Below are 7,911 nucleotides of genomic sequence, written 5' to 3'. Positions count from 1 at the left end.
TGCTTCCTGAGCTTTACGGGCTGCTTCTCACCATTGGAGTTGGGCACTGTCAGAACACAAAGACTGTGGAAGCTAACGTGTCGTGAGCCCTCTGGCACAAAATGGCTTCCTGAGCTTTACGGGCTGCTTCTCACCATTGGAGTTGGGTCACTGTCAGAAACACAAGACTGTGGAAGCTAACGTGTCGTGAGCCCTCTGGCACAAAATGGCTTCTGAGCTTCCCAGCCATGGAAATTGTGGTTGGATGGCTGTGCTGCTAATCACCAGTGGGTGTGTGATCTGAGGACACCCGGGAAAGCAGCTTAGACTTCTTGGCTACACTCTACATTAAATAGTTTTTAAAAAGAAAGTACTGTACAAACCAGGAAAAACATATGGTATGTTTATCCATCTATGAATAACATGTATTTTTGTGAAAAATATGTAACAAATACTGGTAAAATGTATGACATGCTTGTATAATATTATGTTTGCAATGATACCTAATGTAAAGGAAAGGTGTATGATTATAAAAAAAAACACTATTCCAGAAGTTTATTTCTTCAAGAAAAAAAACTATTTAACAAGACATAATTACAGCACAAGTCCAACATTTTCAACTGAAAACTAAAACCGAAGAGTTAAGTGTTGAATTACCCCAACAGCTCAGCCATGTGTCAGTGAGCATATACGTGAAAGATGCTACAGAGAAACATACTCAAACTCCCCAGAACACACACACACACACACACACACCACACACACACACACACACACACAACACACCACACACACACACACCACACACACACACACCACACAACACACACACACACACAACACACCAACACACACACACACACACACACACACACACACTGGGTGTGTGTCAGAGCTGATAGACTCTGGAGCTGTGCCTCTTTCCAAGACGAAAACACAAAGACCGCCTTAGTAGGACGACAGCGTGAGCTTTGGAAAATTCACATGATCTGAGCAAAGGAGATCAATTTCAAGGTCTTCTTTATTTCAAATAAGTTCTTCTTAGGTAGTTCTGCCTTGCATCCATAGTCTTCTTTTCATCCAGTCACTGGCACCCCAACACTATGCCCACCGGACACGGACATCAGAACAACGTGTAGTTTCTGTGTACATTTGGTTGAGATCAATGAAAATCAACAAAATATTTCACCATGTCATTGGATTTAGGTGAAGAGTTTTATGAAAAAAAAAATACAAAATTACCATATGCTCATTACCTTTTTTTCAAATCCAATCAGTTGACGTTGATTCAGCATACTCAAATGTTTTTTGTTTTTGTTGTTGAAATGACGTTGAAGCACTGGTTCACCCAGTTTTTGCCCAGTGGATGCTGCATATCAGAGTGTTTGTTCTCTGGTTCCCTTCCCTGTCTGCGCAGTTCATATCAGAACGCAGTGGTGTAAAAACACTTGAAAGTACTAATTAAGTAGTTATTCTGTACTTACTTTACTATTTATATTGTTGACAACTTTCACTTTAATCCACTACATTTCTAAAGAAAATAATGTAATTTCTAGTCCATACATTTTCCCTGACAAGCCAAAAGTACTCGGTACATTTTGAATGCTTAGCAGGACAGGAAAATGGTCTAATTCACACACTTAAAGAGAAAATCTCCTGGTCATCCCTAGTGCATCTGATCTGGCAGACTCACTAAACACAAATGCTTTGTTTGTCAATTATGTCGATGTGCCCCTGGCTATCCGGTAAATGAAAAAATAAATAAAAAATTGTGCTGTCTGGTTGCTTAATATAAGGAATTTGAAATTATTTATACTTTTACTTTGATACTTAAGTATATTTGAAGCAATTACATTTACTTTTGATACTTAAGTAAATTTAAAACCAAATGCTTTTAGAACTTTTACTGTGTAACTTCACTTTTATTGAGTCATTTTTCTATAAAGGTATCTTTACTTTTACTCAGGTATGACAACTGGGTTCTTTTTCCACCACGGTCAGAGCGTTTGTTTCTCTGGTTCCTGTCTGCTCTGATCATAACAGAATGTTTGTGTCTCTGGTTTCCTGTCTGCTCTGATCATAACCAATGTTTGTTTCTCTGCTTCCTGTCGCATCTGTTTAAAATATGAATGTTTGTTTTCTGGCTTCCTGTCTGCTCTGTTAATATCAGAATGTTTTTTTCTCTGGTTTCCTGTCTGATCTGTTAAATATCAGAATGTTTGTTTCTTCTGGTTTCCTGTCTATCTGTTAAAATCAGAATGTTGTGTTTCTCTGGTTTTCCTGTCTGATCGTTAATATCAGAATGTTTGTTTCTCTGGTTTCCTGTCTGTCTGTTAATACAGAATGTTTGTTTCTCTGGTTTCTGTCTGCATCTGTTAATATCAGAATGTTTTTTCTCTGTTCTGTCGTTGTATTCAGATGTTTGTTTCCTGGTTTCCTGTCTGATCTGTTAATATCAGAATGTTTGTTTCTCTGGTTTCCTGTCTGATCTGTTATAATATCAGAATGTTTGTTTCTGGTTTCCTGTCTGATCTGTTAATATCAGAATGTTTGTTTCTCTGTTCCGTCTGATCTAATACGAATGTTTGTTCTCTGTTCCTGTCTCCTCTGTTAATATCAGAATGTTTGTTTCTCTGGTTTCCTGTCTGATCTGTTAATATCAGAATGTTTGTTCTCTGGTTTCCTGTCTCTTCTGTTAATATCAGAATGTTGTTTCTCTGGTTTCCTGTCTGATCTGTTAATATCAGAATGTTTGTTTCTCTGGTTTCTCTGTCTGCTCTGTTAATATCAGAATGTTTGTTTCTCTGGTTTCCTGTCTGATCTGTTAATATCAGAATGTTTGTTTCTCTGGTTTCCTGTCTGATCTGTTAATAATATCAGAATGTTTGTTTCTCTGTTCCTGCTGATCTGTTTAATAATATCAGAATGTTTGTTTCTCTGGTTTCCTGTCTGATCTGTTAATATCAGAATGTTTGTTTCTCTGGTTTCCTGTCTCCTCTGTTAATATCAGAATGTGTTCTCTGGTTTCCTGTCTGATCTGTTAATATCAGAATGTGTTTCTCTGTTTCCTGTCTGCTCTGTAATATCAGAATGTTTGTTCTCTGGTTTCTTGCCAGTTGCTGCTGGAAGGTACAGCGGCTCAGTCTGAAGACCAAAGAGAGTCAGGTCAAGAAAGAGTCAGGGGTCCAGAAAGATCAGGGTCACAGAAAGAGTCAGGGGTCACAGAAAGAGTCAGGGTCACAGAAGAGTCAGGGGTCACAGAAAGAGTCAGGGGTCACAGAAGAGTCAGGGTCACAGAAAGAGTCAGGGGTCACAGAAAGAGTCAGGGGTCACAAAGAGTCAGGGGTCACAAAGAGTCAGGGTCACAAAGAGTCAGGGGTCACAAAAGAGTCAGGGCACAAGATCAGGGTCACAAAAGAGTCAGGGGTCACAAAGAGTCAGGGGCGGCAAAAGAGAGTCCAGAGGGGTCGCAAAGAGAGTCAGGGGTCGCAAAGAGATCAGGGGTCGCAAAGAGAGTCAGGGTCGCAAAGAGAGTCAGGGGTCGCAAAGAGAGTCGGGGTCGCAAAGAGATCAGGGGGTGCAAAAGAGTCAGGGGCAACAAAGAGAGTCAGGGGTCACAGAGAGAGTCAGGGGTCACAGAGAGAGTCAGGGGTCACAAAGAGAGTAAAGGGTCACAGAGGGAGTAATTTGATGTAAAATAAGCATTTTCAGTAACCCTTCCTTTTAAGGGGCCTTATACAGTGTAATTACATTGTAGTTACACTAACACGTAGTGTAGTTAACTGTAAACGACTCATAGTTACAAAAGTAATAACAACATGTACCTGGTAGTATTGCGGTCTGTAATTACAGAAGTATCAACGAATGCTGTTACCACTGCTTGTTACAAAATGGGCAGGTTTCACTAAATTCACCGACACGGTGTTTCGCTTCTTCACAGCTGCATCAGACTATTAACAACTGTGACAAAGGTTGTGATCCCTTGTGGATTCACTGGGTGTTTGAAGGATTATAGCCTATGCTCAATGAGCTTTAATTACTTAACTATGAAGGTGCGATGTTCAAAATACCTCCAGTCAACGTTGTTGCTAGCAACTTGTCCCCATAATAAAGCGCACCATCTAGCTTATCTTGGTTGATCTTGCGAAAACCAAAGAGAGTCAGGGGTCGCAAAGAGAGTCAGGGGTCACAAAGAGAGTCAGGGGTCACAGAGAGAGTCAGGGGTCACAGAGAGAGTCAGGGGTCACAAAGAGAGTAAAGGGTCACAGAGGGAGTAATTTGATGTAAAATAAGCATTTTCAGTAACCCTTCCTTTTAAGGGGCCTTATTACAGTGTAATTACATGTGTAGTTACACTAACACGTAGTGTAGTTAACTGTAACGACTCATAGTTACAAAGTAATAACAACATGTACCTGGTAGTAATTGCGGTCTGTAATTACAGAAGTATAACAACGAATGCTTGTTACCATGCTTGTTACAAATGGGCAGGTTTCCACTAAATTCACCGACACGGTGTTTCGCTTCTTCACAGCTGCATCAGAATCATTAACAACTGTGACAAAGGTTGTGATCCCTTGTGGATTCACTGGGTGTCTGAGAGATTATAGCCTATGCTCAATGAGCTTTAATTACTTAACTATGAAGGTGCGATGTTCAAAATATACCTCCAGTCAACGTTGTTGCTAGCAACTTGTCCCCATAATAAAGCGCACCATCTAGCTTATCTTGGTTGATCTTGCGAAAACATATTTAATACGAGTGTCATCTCAGATGAGGAACAAGACACTATTTCAAAGCATAGTACATGTAATGTTTGCCTATGTACAATGTAATTACTATATGTTACACAGGACTTAAAGTTAGTTAAAATTTAGTGGATTTTGTGGGGTACTTACTTTTTGTTTTGTTTTGTTATTTCACCTTTATTTAACCAGGTAGGCTAGTTGAGAACAAGTTCTCATTTACAACTAAGTAACTTGTAACTAAGGTGTACTTATACAGTACATTACCCATCCAGACAATCTAATGGTCAGCTTCTGAGAGCTCCATCCAAGTGATACATAAACACACTAGTACACCACAGAGTACATGTAATATCTGCATAAATACAACGTAGTTACTAGGTGTTTCACAGGATTTAGCAACTTCTATATAATTACTTAGGCCTACTACTCATTACCAAGCGAAAATACAGTACCTACAAACAATAGATCAGCTTCTACTTTAGTGAACTGTACTGCAACATGTTAAAAAAGACCTTACGTTTCTTATAAGGATTACTTACAAAATAATAAATAAATAAATATTGTTAGATTAATCATGTGATTAATTGGATATAGCATGAAAATAACTATTCTAGTGGCGACTCGTGTCTGTAGCCTATAGAACGGTGAGTAGCTAATTTAGAAAAACGGAATTATCTTATTCCTCCCCTTTTTAACATGACAAGTAACAATGGAAATCAACAACTCTGTCTTCATATGTTTCTTTCTCGTAAGCATTTTCCCATCGTGGAGTCTGAGTGAAGTCTGAGCTAGTGTTTAGCTACGTTGAAAATAAACTAATATTAGTTATAGTGTTTTGACACACGTAGCGCTAACGTTAACATGCTAGGTGTGCTCCGTTTGCTTCACTTTCTATGTGGGCCTTTATTATGAAGGTAAACTATAATCTACTTTTGTGACTAATCATTATTGTCGCTAGCTTCACACAGAGGTGAACCCAGCTAGCTAGCTAGTTAGCTAGCTTACGAGTAGCGACCATAGCATATCTATTTGCCAGCTTTAGGTTTGGTAATTTAGCCAGCTAGCTAGTCAAAGTTAGAAAACTAGCATGCTAGCTAATCCAAACAAAACTTAACAGATTGCATGGAAAGTATATTCTGTAGAATATGCTATGGTAACTAGTTAGCTAGCAAGCCTAGTTGGTAGGCCTACCAAAAATGGCAGCTAACATTTGCTACCTGGCTAGCTACAGTTAGCCAGAGCCATATATACCTCTGCAGTTAGCTAGCTAGCTAGCCAACACTTGGCTAGATAGCTGGCAAATGCTTAATGGACGGCTAACTTCCTATGCTAAATCATGTGTCAGAATTCATGTATCCCCATAAAAACTAAACAAATTGCATGGAAAACTTATTTTCTTTCTTCTGTCTTGATGTTTTTTGTATTTTTCTTGTCTACAACACTTTTTGTTTTGATTTTGCAATCTGACCTTCTCGACCCCGTTCTTTTACAAAGGGACACATTCGAGGTCATCGTTCTTTTGAGCGGGTTGCGCAGACGGGCAGACATTAAGCCTTAATCCTCGACATTAATACCTGGGTTGAAAAAATTGTTCCACCAATGCATCACATTAAAAAGTGAGAATGTTCTTCAACAGTGCAAGGTTACATGATGGAATAAGAGTTTGTCTTATGACCATTTTAAGTGCATTTATCAACCATTATTCCAGGAAGCTTACAATTTGTTAACCTCTCTGGGATATGTGGGACGGTAGCGTCCCACCTGGCCAACATCCAGTGAAAATGCAGAGCGCCAAATTCAAATTACTATAAAAATTTAACTTTCATGAAATCACACATTCAATATACCAAATTAAAGCTACACTTGTTGTGAATCCAGCCAACGTGTCAGATTTAAAACATGCTTTACGGCGAAAGCAAACAATGCTATTATCTGAGGATAGCAGCCCAGCAAACAATGCTATTATCTGAGGATAGCACCCCAGCAAACAATGCTATTATCTGAGGATAGCACCCCAGCAAACAATGCTATTATCTGAGGNACGGGCTGCTTCTCACCATTGGAGTTGGGTCACTGTCAGAACACAAAGACTGTGGAAGCTAACGTGTCGTGAGCCCTCTGGCACAAAATGGCTTCTGAGCTTCAGCCATGGAAATTGGTGGTTGGATGGCTGTGTGGCTGCTAATCACCAGTGGTGTGTGATCTGAGGCACCCGGGAAAGCAGCTTAGACTTCTTGGCTACACTCTACATTAAATAGTTTTTAAAAAAAGAAAGTACTGTACAAACCAGTGGAATAACATATGGTATGTTTATCCATCTATGAATAACATGTATTTTTGTGAGAAATATGTAACAAATACCTGGTAAAAATGTATGACATGCTGTTATTGTATAAATATGTTTGCAATGATACCTAATGTAAAGGAAAGTGTAGATGAATTATAAAAAAAAACACTATTCCAGAAGTCTATTTCTTCATGACTTATAACGAAGACATAATTTCACAGCACAAGTCCAACATTTTCAACTGAAAACTAAAACCGAAGAGTTAAGTGTTGAATTTACCCCAACAGCTCAGCCATGTGTCAGTGAGCATATACGTGAAACATGCTACAGTGAAACATGCTCAAACTCCCCAGACACACACACACACACACTGGGTGTGTGTCAGAGCTGATAGACTCTGGAGCTGTGCCTCTTTCCAAGACGAAACACAAAGACCGCCTTAGTAGGACGACAGCGTGAGCTTTGGAAAATTCACATGATCTGAGCAAAGGAGATCAATTTCAAGGTCTTCTTTATTTCAAATACGTTCTCTTCAGGTAGTTCTGCCTTGCATCCATAGTCTTCTCTTTTCATCCAGTCACTGGCACCCCAACACTATGCCCACCGGACACTAACATCAGAACAACGTGTAGTTTCTGTGTACATTTGGTTGAGATCAATGAAAATCAACAAAAATATTTCACCATGTCATTGGATTTAGGTGAAGAGTTGTATGAAAAAAAAATACAAAATTACCATATGCTGATTACTTTTTTTTCTCAAATCCAATCAGTTGACGTTGATTCATCATACTCGAATGTTTTTGTTTTTGTTGTTGAAATGACGTTGAAGCAACATTGGTTTACCCAGTTTTTGCCCAGTGGATGCTGCATATCAGAGTGTTTGTTTCTCCGGTTC

This window comes from Salvelinus sp. IW2-2015, unplaced genomic scaffold (assembly GCF_002910315.2).
Source record: "Salvelinus sp. IW2-2015 unplaced genomic scaffold, ASM291031v2 Un_scaffold2789, whole genome shotgun sequence".
NCBI lineage: Eukaryota > Metazoa > Chordata > Actinopteri > Salmoniformes > Salmonidae > Salvelinus > Salvelinus sp. IW2-2015.
Note: the sequence above shows the minus strand (reverse complement) of the source record.